The sequence below is a fragment of the Amphiura filiformis genome, unplaced genomic scaffold, assembly GCF_039555335.1.
Source record: "Amphiura filiformis unplaced genomic scaffold, Afil_fr2py scaffold_173, whole genome shotgun sequence".
Taxonomy (NCBI): domain Eukaryota; kingdom Metazoa; phylum Echinodermata; class Ophiuroidea; order Amphilepidida; family Amphiuridae; genus Amphiura; species Amphiura filiformis.
In genome coordinates, this window is record NW_027305637.1 from 75666 (window position 1) to 96525 (window position 20860).

The 20860-nt window shown below is 35.6% G+C and overlaps 1 long non-coding RNA gene across 1 annotated transcript; it reads right to left on the bottom strand.

Moving 5' to 3' along the window:
- Window positions 1–124: 124 nt before the first annotated feature.
- Window positions 125–20586, bottom strand: LOC140145213 (uncharacterized). The gene is made up of 3 exons (XR_011858003.1): window positions 20306–20586; window positions 8995–9077; window positions 125–8017 (listed from the first exon to the last, which is right to left on the bottom strand). It is a non-coding gene; the product is annotated as an uncharacterized lncRNA (long non-coding RNA).
- Between the last annotated feature and the right edge of the window lie 274 nt (window positions 20587–20860).

Below are 20860 nucleotides of genomic sequence, written 5' to 3' on the forward strand. Positions count from 1 at the left end.
TCATTGTAAACTACCCACAAAAAATACGCGACATATAGCAACATGTTTATTAAACTACGGTTTTGTTACAGATTTTATGCAGTTATAATCTCAGTACTCAATTTGTTCAGTTTCAGTTTTCAGTTTCAATTTCAGTTTTATTTCATCCATTCAATTATACAGAGTTATACACAATACAGAGAAAATAATTTCTTTTTTACAAAATAGTGAGGAACATTTTAAATATGACAAGCAATGGATGAGGATGCCACTAATACATCATCATTTATTTCCATATCAAATTAATACATAATTACATACATCAAAATCAGACAATATTAAATTATCAAAATACATCAAAATCAGAAAAATAACAATTAACTAGACATGTTATGGATCGGAGGAGAAGGCTGGAAGGCCAAATAGGCCTGTAAAATGCCTTCCCCTATAGGGGTAGAAACAAAAACAAACAAAAAAATATTTAAAAAATAAATGTGATGTTGTGGCACCCTATACATTATGTTTCAATTATACATGAAATGATACTACATAAAGCAAAACAAATTTAATACATTAAGAAAGAATGAGCAAAAAACAAACAAGCCTTGTAAGAACAGAAATTGCAAGATTTATCAATACAAAATTCAACAAAAGTGTACAATGCATGAATAATAAACATTTTTTATCAAAGTTGGCATATCTAGAATATTAAGCCATTGAACCGGGCATTGAACATTTTTCAAAAATATTACATGAAATAGATATATTGTAAATGTAACAGTGTTGGATATACAACTTTGAAGACCAAACATGCATGCATGAGCAAATCAAAGGCCTAAATCAAACATTTACATGAGAAATTGTAAAAAGGCTACAAAGAATATGATGAATATAACAAAAATGAAAATGGTATTCACTAATGATATTGGAGTAACATACAAAAAATGATTAGAAATAATTCACTTATCATTTATTTGATTCCAACTAAGATCTACCCGCAATTAAGGCAGAGAACAAAACAGCACAAACATACGAAAAACAAGTCTAATCTGAAATATATTTTTAATATAATAATAATAATGAAGAAAAACATTTGATCCATTAGTCAGAAATGTAGCTACTGATGAGATGCTTTAAAAATCATATTTTTGGCATAACCTGAGGTAATTAAGACAGATGTGCACAAGAGGCACGTTCGCTCCTATAAGGATGGGGCATGTTCGCGCCATGCTTGCCCGAGGCGGACTTGCCCCATCCGGATCAGTGACTGTGTATTAATGAAAAATTTTGATAATAATACATGTACCATTAAACATGTTAAAACCGGTAAATCTGGAAAGCCTGTTTTTAAATATTCATCTGGTATTTAAAACTCATACCTGTGTATGTCCTAAACCATAATCCCAATTGAGCAGACATGCCAAGCACACTAGATCAATGGAATAAAAGAAATTGGTGATTTTCATGGGTGTACAACAAATTTATTAACATAATATATTAAGCCAAATAATTCAACAGTATATAGGTTTGTTTCAAATTAATTCTATGATACCTATATGGATGAATTTCACAAATTAAGATATCAGACAACATAATACATTAAGCATAATAATTCACCAGTGCATACATTATATTGTAGGTTTGTTAAAAATTCTTATTATATACATTCAAATGAATTTCAAAAATTAAAAATGGGTGACCTGATCGACAGCCTCGTCCCCCACTTTTTCCTATCAAAATGCCAGGTCAAAATGGAGATTTTGGCATCACAAAAGAAAGCTCATATTTTTCACATTAAATCCCAGTGAAATTTTAGGTCTGGAATATACTCCATATAGATGTTATGCACAAACAAGTGACAGCCTCATCCCCAATTGTGGTATAGCACACAGCAAACCAAACCTTAAATGATCTCGATACATATTGTGAGCTCAGCGATCAGGAAAATTTACATGTTGAAGCCTTTTTGTAATATTTTCCAAAGCATTCTTACAATGTTTCATTTAAAACTGCGCCCCATGAATGTGTGCCAAAAATCACTTCCCCTCCACCCCTTTCAGCCTGCCAACATTACTTGCCCTGCCCCTTCCCCTCAGCTGGAGAAAAATTATTTCCCATCCCCACATTGATCCTCCTACTGAACTTTCAATCTTTATTTGGATTAGTCATGGATTAGTGTCCATTTTAATCCAATATTAATCCATGCTAAAGAAAAAGTCAATCGTATGGATTGAATTTTAGTGTCATTCTATGGGGATTTAGAGAGCATAACTTTACTATCCACTCACAAAACGCTTTCTACTGTGTACAACAAGCATTATCTATAAGTGTTAAAGAGAGTCTCCGGCAATCACAACATTGTGCCTTATATGTAAGAAAAATAATTATTAAGCATGAATCACATGGTTTTATTTAAAACAAACTCATGGTGACCATAAAAACTAATAAAAACATGCATCTTTCAAGATGCGATATTCAAACTTACCGGCGCCAAATTTGTTGAGTGCAATGACGTCCCAGTAATACAATGAAGACTGACGACAATTGAGCACAAATAACAATTACGTCATTGCACTTATATAATTTTGACGCTGGAATGTTGAATATGTCGTGTTGAGTGTCGACTGTTTTTATCTGTTTTTGTGGTCGATATGAGTTTATTTTAAATAAAACCATGTGATTCATGCTTGATAATTATTTTTCTAACACATAAGCATAATGTTATGATTGCCATAGACCCCGGTTACTTAATGACTGTGGAAGCTGAAAATATATCACATTATGACATTCATTATATCATCATTAAACGAGGGTCATCCATCATCACATCTCTGTTATCTTATGTGCCAAGCAATTGAAATTAACCATGATTGCACTCTGAAATCCACGCTACAAAATAAAAGTTATTTGATGAAAATGTGATGTTGGTTAAAGCGAACAAATTTGATACATCGGAAACGGTTAAAAACTGAAGGCAAAAGTTTAGTAAGTATCATATTGTAGCTTTGCATAATGTCCATTAAAATGTTTTCAAGATATACGAGTGGATATTCATACGTAGTGGTAGATAAAATGATTAAAGAGTTTAACTTCAACACTACACTATTTTTCGCTCACCATCTGCTGAAGACGCTAGTCGAACTAGTGAAAACGTTCCAGGTGAGCAAAAAATAGTGTAGTGTTGAAGTTAAACTCATTAATCATTGTTTTCAAGATGTTGTTGTCCCACTGCTTATTTAGGATAAATATTTTGTTCCTATTTGAGCTCCCTGACATGCCTAGGGACTTCAAAATAAAATTCAGGGAAATTTGCTGCTACAAGAGCGCACACCCTAGACATTCCACAAATAACCTTCGCAACCACGATCAGCTCCCAGAGTTTCGTACGGGTTACAACAAGACAATAGCAGTATTAAGTTCCTTGTCCAGGGAAATTTCAAGCTAATTCAATTTTTCCACAAGAAAATCTAGGCACCGGGTTTGAACCTGCAACCTCTCACACCATAATAGACACATAAATTATAGTTATGTATATACAATTTAACTATCTAAAATATAAAATATTATGCCAATTTATCAGCTGTTGACAGTAAACCTCTATATTAGTGTGTTTATGTGTGTAGTATGTTTTCGTTTTTATCAAAATTGGGAATTATCAACTAAGGATAACCTTTTCACAGTAAGAGCAAATGGTGTTTTAACCGCAACTTTTCAAATCCTGACTTTTTACTTCACATGTGACTTTACAACCACTTACATGTTGCACAGATTTTAACAAATGAGGTCTCAAAGTGGAGCTTAAAGGTGCAGCTGTATATCTATTCAGTGGCCGTCCCAACGGGGGGCTGAAGAAAATTCAAGTTTGCCGCCCCTTCCTCAACAGCCCGAAAATGTTGACCCAAAAAAACAAAAACAAAAAAAAGCAGCTCATTTTGATGTATAGTACCATTTTTTCAAAAATTTGTATGCTTTATCAAATTTTTCCGCCCTTTTTTATTTACTAATTCTGTTTGTCGCCCCTTCATTTTTGCCGCCCCCTGCTTTTACCCCGGGGGCTTGCTTACTTATTCACGGGGCAATGAACCAATATCAGAACTTTGATAAGTGCGTTCTGTGCATTGATTTAAGGGTAGACGAGGTATTGTTGGTCGAAGCAACCTAAAAATCAATTTTCATTGTCTAGATCAATATATTATTGAAAATTAACACCTTGATGTTTTGTAAAAGTTAATTCTACAAGTCGCATACTTTGCAAACTTGCTTAATTTATTGTTGTTAATGAGTTATGTACGTTTTACAAAAGTGTTGTTGTTTCAGCCCTCTTTACAACGTAACTCAAGAACCGCAGCACCTATAAAAGTCATCTGTGGTATTTTAATTCTTCTACACGCTCGCTATGAATTGAGCAAAGCAGTTTTTGCCAAAGCTCACTACCATTCGTAAGATGCTGTGAACTACCAAATCACAACAGTTTAAAATAATGAATAACCTTAAATGATTTTTGTCAAAGCACAGACACAAAATTTGTGTTCTACTGTATGACAGATGCTTATCTATGAAGCGCTGGTTTGGTCAATTTAACTAAGGGTGAGCAATTCTGGGCCACCAATGATGGATTTTATATTCTTTTGTTTTTGGCAATATTTTAATATCTTAAATAACAATATGTAAACAACAATGGTTTTGTGATGTTTATGAATGATATGATTTTGGTAACATGCAAATGACAAAAATCAATGTAAGCGCCCTTTAATTTTTTCCCATCACGATGAGCCCCCCCCCCCCTCCCCACTTCAAAATCTGCATTGTTGTTGTGAACATATTAAAGGGCACATGCATTGATTTTTGTCATTTGCACTGCAACCAAAATCATATTCAGTCATTAACCTTATTTCATACACTTACCGCACAATTTCATTTTTTTTATACATGTAACTTCAGAGAACAATTGATTTTTATTCGGGTGCGCCGTCAGATGAAGTGAGAGCTACATCTGACGAAAGCTTGACCAATTTCACACAGTGACTGGCTGCCCCAGTACTGTAGTTTTCACACATTGACCGGCTGCACCGGTAATGTGATATCCGACGGCGCACCCGAATAAAAATCAATTGTTATGGAATCCCGTCGTGAAAGCCTATCCACTTACCAACTTCAGAGAAATTACAAAAAGATTAACAACAAATTCATTCATTACTGACACACGCAATCATTGAAAATACAGGTGCTTTCAATGCTTTCATTAATTAATTACCGTAAGTGGTGGGTCACCCACCTTTGCACATTATTATGTTTTGATGAGTCCAATTGTGTGAAAATATTGGATACAGAACATCATAATGATAAAATTGGATGCTTTACGCCCAATATTGGTCTCGCTATGAGTTTTAAAATATTGGGACTCGACTACATCTCGTCCAATATTTTAAAAACTCATAGCTCAACCAATAAATATGGGCTCAATCGATCCAATTTTATATCAGTATTTTTTTATGGGAACGGAGAGCACATCAGACATATTGGAATTGCACTTTGAATACAAGGAATGTCCTTCTGATATCAAATAATTTTGAATTTTTTGAAATTTACACTAATACAATTTTTATTGCAAATGGTTAATATTTTTGAAATTTAAGAGTCCTCTAGGTAAATTGTATAAAAGTAATGATATGTACTTAAAGTGTATCTAGCTGGGATGAAAAGCCGTCCATCATAATTATGACAATTTTGACCTTTCGTATTGAAGATGTAGATTTGTTTCCCAAAAACACAAAAACAATTAGGTTTTTTTGTGAAAAAAAAATGTGCTGACTAGGTGGTGCTCAGATGATAAGGCTTTAGAGTGCACACCAGTAAATACAAGTCTCCTATACCCTTGGAAGAAAAATTAATGTTTCGAAAAGTGAGTAAAGTGGCACTGCACTTAATGTAAGGCTTATGCTGCGATCACATAGAAGTATACGGTATACGAAATACGCTCATTCTATCAGGCTGAGTTCATATAGCCTGATCGAATGAGCGTATTTTGTATAGCGAACAGCGAGTATAGGTCAGTTTACCAATTTTCTTCGTCTAATCAAATGCTTGTAACTTTACTTCTTGCGGTCACATTGCATTCAATGAGGTGTCATAATGTGCAGAATTAGATAGTGCATATATTAAAAAAATTGAATTTACCCACATATGGTTTAGTTTGAAATCGAACACGCACAATTCCCACTATACTGTACTATATGCAGGTAAACGGCCTTGACGAATAGTGCCCTCTTATATGACCCGGCCCACAGACCCGGTATACTATGAAATTACCTTGCTCGATTTAAGCTATACAGTAGGCCTACGCGTGCACCTACAAAAAGTGCAACGTATGCCCGAATAGTATACTTCTATGTGATCGCAGCCTTAAAGACCAACTAAAGTCTGCACAAAAAGTAACGCAGCTGTTATAAATACGCCTATATAGCGCATCAGAACTAATAATTGTTTCCACAATATTTCTACATAGAAAAAGGGATGATTTATTTACGCGCATGTTAAATGGTATCTCATTTGTCGAATGTCGTTCAATATTAACAACACAGTAGTGCTTTTAAAGAAAAATACCTGAATTTAAAAGTTGCAGTTTACAGCGATCAATGGTTATTACGTTAGCATTGTGGCATGTAAAACCCTCCATTTATCTTTGTGCTGACTTCAAATCAATACAAATAGCGGCAACTTTTTAATTCGGCCATTATTCTTTAAAAACATTGCACTGTGTTGTTAATATTGAACAACATTGGACAGATGGGGTATCAAAATGGGCGTTAATAAATCATCCTTCTTTCTATGTTGAAATATTGTGAAGAGACTTCTGACGCTATAGACGTATTTATAACAGCTGCGTTACTTTTCTGCAGTCTTTATTAGGCTCTGATTCATATTAAATCCTCCTTTAGGTCTGGGAAATAGATTTTCTATGAAAAATTAGCAGGATCCGACTTTTATGAAAATTTGGCCAAGTTTTCAAAATGTGTTACATTTCAGAAACACCACGCTATAGGGTGATCAAGACAGCAATTTTCTGCGAAAAGTCACTGGACTCCGTATGTTTTCACTGCACTGGCTGTCTTTATCTGACATTCAACTTGCAGAAAGTGTCAGTTTTGAAGAGATGAGTTGCTCTCCGGTCAAGAGAGAGATTTTTTTCCCGGATCATGTTTGTACAGAAGTCAATGGGGACTATTCACTGCAGGTGTGCACCCTGTAGGGGCTCTCATTGCAAGCAAGGTGCTTATTAGATCGAATACAGGCAGTAACCAAAAACTAGTAGTCCAGGATTCCCAAAGTTTCAAATTTACTCGTTAACTTGACGGTTCAAACAGACCCCAAGTTTTTTCCCCGGCACTACCCTGTACAGTCAAGTTAGCTCAACCGTTAAGGAGTTCGATTATGGTGCGAGAGATTGCTGGTTCAAACCCTGACGGTGCCTAGTATGCTCTCGTGGAAAATTGAGTTAGCTTGAAATTCCCCTGGACAAGGAACTTGAACCTAGAGTGTGCGCATTGGTAGCAGCAAAGTCCCTGATTTGTTGTTAAATGGTTTATGGAATGATGTGGGGCCGTAGTGGTCAGCGACAACCTGTGAAGTGTGCTGAGGCTTGTGGCTCAACGTCAACGCTTGTGGCTCAACTACTACATGGTTCCGGCTGGAGTGCTGGGGGAGGAGGGGTGCACTCGCTGTGCTCTCAAGAAGGGGTGGAAGAATGGGCTCACAAACAGTTCCAGACCTCCACTTTGCTGGTAACGTGGCACTGTTGTCCGGCGGTATTGGAGGTGCTGCTCTATATCTTATTGAGGCTGCAGCATTTGCAGACAATAGTGTTACAACCTGTGAGGAGTGCGCATGTTGTCATCAATGTTGAGGATGACTTTTGGAGAAAAGCGTGTGCGTTTCTTGCTTCCAAGAATCTCCTGTGTCACACATACCACCAACCAAGCACTGAAAACTGATCTGAATCACCATCCTGTACAATAAGAAGGCTTTGAGAACCTGCATGCTGTGGAAATACAAAACACAAATTTAAAGGTAGATTTTGTAGATCATGTACAATTATACTTATGAATATTATTGTCACAGTGTCTATAGAAGTGGGGTGAACTATCCAGTCAAAGTCAAATCTAGGTATATCGAACACGAAAAAAAAGGAAAATAAATCTGTTCGACTGGACTTATCTTGATACCATAGCCAGTTTAAAATGTAAATCCAATTGGAAATATTTATTGTATGTTTTTCTATTACAATAAAATTTATGTAATGATGCTAAAATGAAGCCTAGAAAATACCATCCCACATGCACTCGCACATAAAATCCACTGATAACATGAACAGACTGTTGCACAAATTCAACATTTACAAATATGACCATTAAACAATGAAGGTGCACACTCACAGTCACATATATTTATGAGTGCCACGTGGCGTAGCGATGGGGGAGGAAAGCGGCACGTGCCCTGGGCGCACCTTAAGGGGCGCTGAATTGACCAATTCAGCATCGATTCTGTACCCCCTCCATGTGATGAAAATTTTGTGAGCTTCACACACATTTCAGCAATAATAGTCATTTCAAAGATCAATTGAAGACTGAAATTCAACTTCATTATAACCAAAACATGATTAATTTGTGGTATTTGTGCGAAATTGTTTCAAGAATTGGGAGGAGGGGACCATTTAATTTATCCTTAGCCCCGGGCACACAACATCTTAATTTCCCAAGATTCTACCAAACCCCAATTCCAAGCTTGAGTCGAGGGCAAACTGCATGGGATGACAGACAAACAAACTATCCACAATGACTCAATAAGCTACAGGATTCAATTTAGTCTAAAATCACATACTCCCATAACACACAAAGTCACATTTTGAAACTCTCAGACCTGAAATTAAACAAAAATTTGCAAATGTTTTAATTTTTTTTTTTATTGAAGAGAGGGTCTGGGAAAGGGCTGAAGTTCTACATGTGTATTACACATTACCTTTCGTTGAATTTGATAAATACTAGCTGCCTTTTCTCCCACTGAACTGGGGATGGAAATCATGGCTCCACATGTCATGAAGTCTGCAAATAAATAACAGAAAACTCTTTATTTGTAACTTATTTATGGCATATTTACACAGAGAAATATTTCATGCATGTTACCCATGCATGTGAATATTTCCTTAAGGAAATTGAAAACAAATGCGCGAAGTGGACTATGAACTGGGCATTGCTTGCGTAGAAATAAAACCTGAGCTATTTTTTGATGCATAGTCAGTGGTCTCAATGGACTCAGTTTAGTATTTTGATGAGGTTTACATAATTAGTATTCTGAATATTGGCTATTCTTTACTAGTCAGACTTAGGACTTGATTTTTTTACTAGTCAGAGTAGGACTTGATTTTTTTAACCACAGACCATCTATATTGCTCAATAAAGATGAACCCCAGAGGATGATTTAAGCACTTCCCAACATTCCACTATGTTACTTGCGGTTAGCATAGCTGTGTGAGCGAACATGACACCACTACTCGCCCACTGCATATAGACGTACTGCACGTGCATGGTTTAATTTGAATTTGTACAGTTATATTTACATAAAAAACGCTGTGAAGATGCTAGTCGATTTCACATTTTATGTTATCTACAGAAGGTGTGAATTATCCTTTAAACACACATCACTTTTGTTCTGAAATCGACCAAGTAATAATGACACATGCACAATTATAAAACAACATGTTTTGCACAGAGTTCAATGGGATTTGAAAAGTAAAGTGGCAGCTGAAACTCTAGTGATAACACTTTTGCAGTGCATGCTGGGGCTTCCTTAAATCATCCTCTGGATGAACCCCAAAAGTCCACTGTGAAACCCGAGGAATTTTCCTTGCATGGTTGGTGGACTTTCCCGGTTCATCTTTATTGAGGGATATAGATGGTTTGTGGCTAAAAAAACCCAATCGGACTAATTATTTACTTGTTTCTAGAAGTGGTCCAAGGTGCCATATATTTAGGGAAATCGGTCACTGTACATTGAGCTGACCAAGACAAGTCATTTATCAAAATTTTATTACACATGCAAAGCACATTGCTTTATGTAAATACATATTGCATTTATAGCACATTAAATGCCTATCTACATCTAGACTACCCCGTAGTCCACTTGCCCATTGTGCATACTCTGGATATCATATTTAAGCTTAAAACTCTGATTTAATTAATGTGTGCACAATTGATAGATTTTCACATCTGATCTTTTCAGTCACCCTATACTCCCTCAGTTTGTTAGCTTCCCAAGTGGACTACTGACTTTGGATTGCGGTTTACATGCTTAACACGGCTGTCCATGAGCTTCTATGGATGAGATTGTCGGAAATCTGGCCTACTAAAATTGGCCATGATTTAATGCATCTTTAAATGGATCTGGCTTGTGATTGGTCGCCCAGATCTCGTTATGGTTTAAATCCTCCGGGTACCTGTCATTACCATTAATACCTACATGGTACACAAGTATATCTTTGTGTTGTGTAATTGCAAGAACGCGTCAATAAGTGCATGAGCGCGTCATGTATTTGCTTGCGGTTAAATTTGATTGATAAACAAGTATGATTGACAGTGTGAGTGTTAGGAACTTTGCCTGTTCAAATTCCCGTTTGAAATTGAAAGTCCATAGTCGAATTTTAACCTGGAATTTCGCGATTAATAAACTGGCAGATTCTAAAATCAGAATTGTTCAGTATTGAAATTTCGAGTTCAACTGAATGCTTTCATCATGATTAACATTAATAACATGCTTTTATTTATCAAAAATCGACTATGGCATAGTCTAATCTACATGTCTAGTCACCGGCACTAGCTTTGAAGTTCAGCGTGTTCTATGTTAGCTTAGCGTGTACATACTTTTACGTACACGATCAAAGTGTTGCATACCGGTATGTACACGCAAGAAACGTACAACGCTGTGTCTGTAAGTCAACACGGCACAGACTGAACTTCACAGCTAGTGCCAGTGACTCGAGGTAGATATATCAAACTACATGTATATCCTATTATTCCTATTTCAGACCCATGAAGCATGGAGCTATTTGTATCTTATTACGGGAAATGCAGTTTTAGTTGTCAAGTACTGTTTCATGCCCTCACAATGTATGGAACAATTTCAGCATAAGTTCTTTATTTGGAATAAAAATCAGGCACCCAACCATATCTTAAATATCATGTACATGTATATGCAATTTTTGACAACCCATCAGCTATCAGTGTTTTTGCTTGATGTTAGAAGGGGTAAATATGGAAAGGAGTGACAATTCCCATAGACCCTCTATTTATATCCCAGCCTGCAGTATTCACAGCCGGTACATCCATATGCACAGGTACAAAATGTATATGATACTTGTGCACATGTTTTAGACAGTGCAACCATTAACAGTATCTACAGATATTCAAACATGACTATGATAATGCTGTTGACATCTTTCTGGTGAAAGTCATCCCCAGGAAAATGCATGTTAACCCTAACACTACAGAACCCATGTTTTTTTTTTGCTATTGGAAAGGAAAAAAGAAACCAAAAGAAAGATACGATGAACAAAGAAGTCACTTGGTACCCCCCGGATTCGAACCTTGGACCCCTTGCATGTCAAGCAGAGGATCAGTGATGACTAATAGCTACGGTGGTTTCACTGGCCCAGCCAGTAATTTTGTGGATACATATGAATTAGGCTGATTGTGTCATGGCATCACATGGAATGCATGCATTTGCAGTGGTTTTCCTAGAGAGCTTTAGTGAGTTTCAGTTGTGTTAGGGTTAACTTAATTTGTCATTTTTTGCATTAGATTATTAATTTCTATTCAAAATAAGACCAAAACCATTTGTTCATGATGGCTTTTAGCAAAAATATAGGATTAAGAAATGATTTAGCAAAATGTGACAACAACCATTTTTGGATGTCCAGTCGGGTGTCCAGTATATAAAAGCATGACCATATAGGCCAATTTATTGAATGATTTATCGAAATACATGAAATTACCTGATAAAGCATGCCCTTATCTTACTTATGTTCTGGTTTTACTGGGACATTTGCTTTTTTATGGTCAAGTCTTTACACCTCTCGATCTACATGCCCCCAAACTTTTTGACATCCTTGTTCATACACCCAAAGCACCCCCCCACTATTCAGGACTCCACAAACATTTTTTCCCCCCCCCCCCCATCTAGGGGTGGTGCAATAATTATGTGTACCCGGGGAGGGGTGAATTATAGGGGGGCAAAGATTTTTGGCAGGCCAAAAGGGGGGCAAGCATTTTTTGGCAGGTCGAAAGGGGGGTCAAGCGATTTTGGCAGGTCGAAAGGGGGGGGCAAGCAATTTTGGCACAGATATTTTGGGCACCGTTTCTATATTACGCCATAAAAAGGCGTAGGAAAACGTTACGAACACGTTCAAATATGCAAAATTTCCTGCTCGCTGCGCTCGCATTATATGTTAAGACAATTTAAGGTTTTAAATTTGGGTTCCCCAAAATCTTGCATGTGTAAGGGGGAGGCAAAGATTTTTTGGCACATCAAAAGGGGGGGGGCAAAGGTTTTTTGGCACGTCGAAAGGGCGGGCAAAGGTTTTTTGGCACGGCCAAAGGGGGGGGGCAAGCGATTTTTGGCAGACCATTTTGAGAATTCACCCCCTCCCCGGGGGTACACATAATTATTGCACCACCCCCTATGTATTTCTGAGCACGTCCTACATGTATTGCCATAGACCATTTCTTGCAGCTATTGTTGAAGGCCTTTAAAAAAAACAGGAACCTGTACATTTTTCTGGGACATTTTTTAGAAGTCCCCTCACTGTAAAATGTAGCTATGGTTGGTCATACAGTTGGTGTTGTGGTATGACCTTGTGAACTCTTGCATGGCTATTTATATCACATGGCTATTATTTATTATTCACTGTACAAGTGCATGATGTACAATCATCGACCCTGATTTCTACAGTCTATGGTACAATGTAGCATATGCTCTATGAAACTGATTGGTTTTATAGAGTTAGTATTGGTCTGAAAAATTAAATTCCTAATATTGATATTATATTGAAATATACCTCAGTTTTGGACAATATCCCCCGGCAATATCCCTACTAACTGGAAATATGAAGAAAAAATTGAAAATGCATCCTGTATTCTTGAACAGCCCATTTTATATTGCAGAAGGGGTGAGGGTAATATGGGATTATGTGTCACAGATGGATATATGGCATGGGGACATGGTCATTGTCAATTCAAATTCAAATAGCAATATTTTTAAGTTAATGTTACATTTTCAAGTTTGGTGCTGTGATATTACTAGATTAAACATGTACGGTATTTATAAAATAATGATAAATATTTTATAAAAAAGTTGGTGGGAAATAATACAGGCGGTACCATTTAGTAACAGCAAGTCCGTCCGTGACGAAAAACATGTTTGAAAGTTTTTTTACTGTTTGCTAACACAGGATAGAAAAATAAAACATGCTGATCAAAGTATCAATCTCATTCATGCCCGTTCCCATGCAGGAATGATATTTAACAAAGGCACCATTAATTACGAAATCTTCAATTTAAAATTTGTCACAGACGGACAAAATAAGTGTCACGGACGGACATTTTAATTTCAGGGGGTCTATTTTAAGGATGACCAATCTCTTGATGATCAATCTTTGCAAAGCAACAAACATTGATTGGTTGAACTTTCACTTTCATTAAAGTTACTTTATTCACTACTGAAATGGTACTTGGTGTCAGAAATATTGGTCCCTGCCCTGGCCATTTTGGCACAATTTCATGGCAGGGGGGTCTATTTTAGAGATGTACAATCTCTTGATGCTCAATCTTTGCAAAGCTACTAACATTATAACTAGTTAAACTCGATATAAAGCAACAGATGCATTTAGTTCACTTAGTTGAATTACCTTCAATATTGGTACACAGTCATTTTGGGGCAATTTCAGGGGGCCTATTTTAAAGGTGAACTAAAAGTAACTAACATTAACTGGTTGCACATATATAAACCAATAGATTCCTATAATATTTCACATTTACTGTTGATTATTTGGGGCTGTTAGATATGGTACTAAGTAGAGTGAAGTTCTTTACACAGACTTTGGCCATATGGAGCAAGTTTAGGGGGATCTATCTAAAGAATTAAGGGTCCCTTGTTGATCAACTCTTGAGGACAAATTTAAACACACATGGTCAACAGAAATATATAGTAAAACCAAATTAAGAGTTCTTTTAATGTTTTATTTATAAGCTATCAAATATAGGACAGTGTACTAAAATTTGTAATGAAATGTCCTTCTGTGACAAAAATTCTGTCCGTCCGGGACAAAAATGGATATTTGTTGTATAACTCAGAAAAAGTTTGGAGTTGCAAGATAATTTTTCCATGGCAATGTGCAGTTACTGGAGCTGAAAAGGGGTAAATAAGTGACTATTTTAAAAGTTGCTCCTCTGGTTAGCATTCGTGTCCGTCTGTGACACCCAAAAGTGTCTGTCTGTGACAAAATTTGTCACATTCTCTTACAAAAGATGAAGCTTGTTTCCAATATCAATTTATTCTGTGTATCAGGTAATCAAGCCATGTATCTTGGCTACTATTTGTCTTGGAAAGTATCAGTAAGTATAGATTAGTTTAGATAGAAATGACAAAAGAGTACTGAAAAGTAGGGGAACCTATTTCTATCTCGTCCGTCCCTGAAGCAAATATTTCCTTCGTTCTATTTTTAGTAACAACTAACAAATCATACTTGCCAATTTGTTTATATTTTCAATAGGGCTATTAATGATACTCTTCATCATAACACATAAAACAATGAAGTAAATGTCAGCAGTTTTGTTTTTTTTACCAGGCTGTTTTTCTATCAATTTTGAAAATGTCTGTCCGTGATTAAATCGATCAACCTCTTATACACACTAGAGTCTATACAGGCAGATGAGATGGGTAAACCAGTGGCGTACCGTGGCCGCCCCAACCCCGGGTGGCTGAAGAAAATTCAATTTTGCCGCCCCTTCCTCAAAAGCCCGAAGAGGTTGACCCAATTTTTTTCTCGGTCGTTTGAAAAAGTGAAGAGCAAAAAAAAACAAACAAAAAAAAACAACAACGGTTTCAGACACTAGCGCCCTAAAAACAGCACATTTAAAAAAAAATTTATGCTTTATCAAAATTTGTCCGCCCTTTTTTATTTACCAATTCTTTTTGCCGCCCCTTCGTTTTTTGTCGCCCCTGTTTTTGCCGCCCCTTCTTCTTCCGCCGCCCCTTCATTTTTGCCGCCCCTTGCTTTTACCCCGGGGGCTGGCGCCCCCAAAGCCCTCCAAAAATATGCGCATGTAAACATATTAAATAGGGGCCTATATTAAAGCATGCAGCAGTAATAGAATTTGTAGCTGGCCATGTGTCAACAGGTTTGACCCTACTTTTTTCACAGCTGAAAACATCAATTTTGAGATGAATGGTATTATAAATACATACCATTCCAGGATACCATTTACAGGCAGTATACATTGCCGGAAAGCATATTAAGAACAGAAGCTTGACCTACATTGTAAATTTGAAGTCAATATTCAGGGTGTATTATTTTACATGTCCTAGTAGTAGTACTTTTAAATAAAAATTATTTTTTCGGTGGATCTGGCGGTGGAGAAGATGTTCAATATAATGATGCTCAACTCATAATTTTTGTTTTAAATGTTTTTTCTTTGATTTAAACTCACTCATTAAACCACCTACAGTTCAATTGTCAAAATGTATTTGTCAACAAAACAGAAATGGATTATTTCACATGTCCTAATACTTTTAAATAAAAATTATTTTTTCGGTGGATGCGGTGGTGGAGAAGATGTTAAATATGGTGCTTAACTCATGATTATTGTTTAATCTTCAAAGCATATCTTTTATTTAAACTCACTAATTAAACCAAATAATTTTTCTATTTAATATGTGCTGCAGCTACATGTATCGTAAAACAAGAATATTCTTCTTTTACTTTATTTCAAAACACAAGTATCTACTTTTAGTTTTATCGTTATTTTAAAAGAATAGTATTTCATTAGAAATAGGTCTAAATTGTGAAGTTATTTCATTTTAGCCAAGACAGTGTGAAATTTTTAAACTTTCTCAAACATTTGTAGATTTTGACGTGACCTTCATGGCCTTTATACCAACCCACTTGTGCACTTTTGCCGAAGTGATAATTAAACTTCCAAATAATAATTAATATACTTCTGATACATGACTTGCATCCTCAAATTTCGACACAAATTGGAAGTAGAGCAACCCAATTTTCTGAATATTTGGCAAGACAAAATTTTGCTCAAATATGCAAGAACCAGGCTCCATATGCCTAATTAATTGATCAATTAATTTGAGAATTAATCATATTTTGTCAGGTATCTACTTAATCTGTATATATACAGATTAAGTAGATAAATGTAAGCTTTGGATTATTTAAAACACCTCCTACATTCCATATTCTGGTCACTTTGCCAGGCATACTAGTATGTTACAGTAATTTGCAATTTTTGAAAATTTGCGCAATAAAGCATCGTTAGAATTAGACGTAATTAATATGCATGTAATAGGAGAAAGTCATTTGTTTTTTGTTCTAGATTTAAGTATTTGGATTATAAGATTATATCTGCAAAATACTAGCGTGATTCAATGTAGCATTAACATTTGACATCATTTTATGTGCAGAGGGTCCAATTTGAGAAAAATGCATTTGAAAATTCTTACTTACATTGACTGTGTAATTTTGTTGACCTAACTTTACGGACCCCGTTTACCCAGAACGTACAGCAAAATTTTACTTTTTCTTTATGATTTAAAATATGGTGTTTTGAGATAATTATTGTGCACAGTATGCACAAATTTATAACAATTTTAATTTTTGGCCAAATGTTACCTATTAATTTCCGATCACACTCATATACATTAGCCCCCCCCCCCAAAAAAAAAAAAAATTGTTGTGTTGCCCTCAACCGCCCGACCCTAAATCCTGAAAAATCAGGGTCGGCATTTTTTTTTTTTTTTTTTTGAATGATGATTTTTACAGATTTGTTCAAAAAATCAATGTTTTTCACTTAAAATTCATATTTTATTGAAAGACTAGTCTTTAATTGATATCTAACAGGTATCCAGAAGTCAAAATTGACAAATGTCCCTAATTGAAGAAGCATTATTTAATATTTGAGGGATTTTTAAAACTGAAGGTTTGAAGAAAAAAAAAAAAAAGAAATCCGACCGTCCGACCCAACTTTCCCATTTTCCCACTTGAGGGCAACACAACAATGTTTTTTGGGGGGCTTGTACTAATGCAAACTTGCCAAAATAAAACCCTGGAGGCACCCTATGGGAGTACCTACAACTTGAGAACAAGTTAGATGTATGATCATCAAATTTTCAAGTAGGATATAGGCCTATTTCACATGGAAATTGTTTTATTTGGAAAGGGGATTATTAAACTTAAAAATGAGGGGTCAACCATGTCTGTAGGACAAAAAATAGCAAAGTTATGGGCAAATGTCTTTTTCCAAATTCGGTGACCATCATCGACTGTACCTTTAATGAATTACTGTACAAAAAGCAAGTAATGCAGCATTTTTCAGCACGGTGATCCATTTTACACAAAAGCGATTTTATTTGAAAAAATCTTACTATCACTGTATGATAACTTTTGTATCCAGGTATACCAATTGACAGTTTTTGACTTTCTACGTAAAGTTTCTGGTGTCCAAAATTTCAAATTTTTGTACTTTCCTATGATTAGGCCTACACAGTTAAGCCATTTCTGTGGTCACAAGTTGGGTGTTAAAGGAGCCCTCTATGCAATGATAGGCAATGTTGGCATAGGGCCTATACAAGTCCTCAAAAGTTTGAAATTTGTAGTCACTACAGCTCAACTTACCGTACTTTGCCTAACCAGACAGTCCATGCCAAAATTGTTACTACACCTGTACATTTCATCGAATCTCTTTTTGATGTCTGTCATTTTGAACATCATACTTGAAAGATGTATGCTATGTAGAAACTAGAAACTTTATTTTGCAATTTCATAATTTGCATATTATTAGCATATAATTGCAAGAAAAAACATGAAAATCAATAAATACCTATATTTTTCACAATTTCAATATTTTATTAGAAATTAAGGGCTGGGGTATGAACGTTTGGACAGTATTTATTTTGGGACATCAGAGCACATCAGACATATCGAATTGCATTCTGAATACGAAGAATGTCATTCTGATATCAAATAATTTTGATTTTTGAAATTCGCAATTTAATACACATTTTATGGCAAATCATTAAAATTGATATTTTTGATATTTAACAGTACTTGAAGTAAACTTTATAAATCTGATGATTTATACTTAAAGTGTATGTAGGTGGGATGAAAAGCCGACGATCAATTGAAAATTTTGACCTTTCGTATTGAAGATATGGATTTTTTTCCCAAAACACCAAAAAAAATTAGGTCTTTTTGGGAAAAAATCCATATCTTCAATATGAAAGGTCAAAATTTTCAATTGACCGTCGGCTTTTCCTCCCTGCTACATACACTTTAAGAATATATCATTAGATTTATATAATTTACTTCGAGGACTGTTATATATCAAAATTTGAAAAATATCAAATGTTTATAATTTGTCATAAAATTTGTATTATATTGTGATTTTCAAAAATGAAAATTATTTGATATCAGAAAGACATGCTTCGTATTCAGAATGCAATTCGATAGGTCCGAGGTGCTCTCATGTCCCACAAAAAATACTGTCGAAACACAATAAACGCTCATTTTAGATCCCTTAAGCATGTAGGCCGTTTGTTATGACTTCATGAATGAAACTGTTAGACAGATTTTGATATTTTTGCTTATTTTTCCCAAAATGTGTACAAATCACAATTTTTTGGATGACCTATATTTTCTTTGAATATATAGCAAATTTCTTAATTTAGGTATATTACAGTGCAGAAAAAGATGTCAAAAAAATCTGTTAAAACAGATTTCCAATAAATTGTTCCATTTTCATTTTTGGGTTAAATACTCAATTTTCATGCGCGGGATAGGGCCTATATGAAACATAAAATGAAAACATGTCCATTGCACTTTTTCCTCGAGATGTACTATAATATCAAGGTTACGGATATATTATAATCCCTTCTTATCTTCACTGATTCATCAGATACCTATTGTTATGAATGATCAATGAAAAAGTTCTGAACTGGGCTACTAATGCCTGACTGTGTCAACTCAAAAATCATGCAAGGTCGAATGTAGGAAAAGTATGATCAGTTGAGCTGTACAACAATATAAAACATGAAAAACTGATCATATAGTGTGCACACAGCCCATGCCATAAACTCATTGGAGGTGTAGCATCATGAAAGTAGTTCGCAACACAAACTTTAAGGGGCATTTCGTGATCCACAGCCTCATCCCCCCACTTTTCCCAAAAAAAGTTGAGATTTTTACACCACTGGATACCTCTGGCTACATAAGGCCAAATAAAAAAAATAAACATGTTTCACGTCCCTCCCGCTTCCTTTTTGAGGTTTCCTCAAATATATTTTATTTTTGAAATTCAGTTATAACTTTTCAAAAAATATGTCTAGGAAGTTGGGATGCATTCTATAGCCTTGTTAAGATACAAGAAACACTTTAGGAAGGTTTTGTGATCATTAGAGGGGTGTAACTCTCAGAACAACAAATAAAAAGGGCCTCCTCCTTTTTCCAGGCATTATTGTATACGCTAAAACAGCTCTAAGTATGGGTATTTACACCAATTTTGCGATAAAAAATAGAAAATAAAAAGCCCCCTCTTCCTCCTTTTTTCCGAAAACCCGGACGTGAAACATGTTTTATTTCTTACTTGGCCTAAGGTTTAGGCCTATGTACCAAATATTTCTTGCAGATTAATTCGTTTTGCAACAAATTACAACACATTGTCTATGGAGCAGTGTAATACACATAATCATGCATAACCCGCAAACGCAAAATCGGAATCAACTGAAATTTTGGAAATAAGCTTTTCTCGTGGATATCTACTGACAAATGTCATAAAAAGAGGATGCTAGGATCACGAAATCCTCCTTTAAATAACGGGCAAAACAGACACATCATTTATCGGTATGAGAGCTACTACGGTATGGGTCCCTCGTACTAATCATGAAAGTACAGTAACCAGTAAAGCTTAATAAAAGTCTAAAAGTAAAACAACCATGATTTTATATAAATTGCTACGGTATTTATATTAAAAATGTGAAATACAGATTAACAGCTTACCTTGGACATACCTGAGACTAGGTATACTAGTCTCAGGACATACTCATGTCGGTCGACGGAATTTGCTACCTCGATTTCATGATTTCTACGGTATTATGTAGCGTTCCCAGACATTCATGTTCTGCACTACGATACTATTACTACCACGTTACACACTCATCATGCACTCACACAGCCGACAAGGTCAGAAAAATGTTCACATACTTCCCAATAAATCATGAAATGCACTGTACATGTATACATGTACCAGTACAGGAACTGTAATGATCGATGTGGCTTATGAGCCAAGTTTGTGAGACGACCCCTTAATTTGACCTGCACTCTTACGTTGTTATTGCTATACTTTCGCCTGCCTCGCTATTCATAGACAAGGTATCGAATTATGTGATAATTGTAACAGAGGTTTGATGAGGGCGTTTTTGCAAAAGCGACTATACACAATATTGTAAACAGAAATCATTCGTAGTACTTCACACACCTTTCAGATTTTTATTCAAATCTAACACGAATTTATACTTTTCTTACAGGCAAGTTTTGACCTTATCCACACTGTAA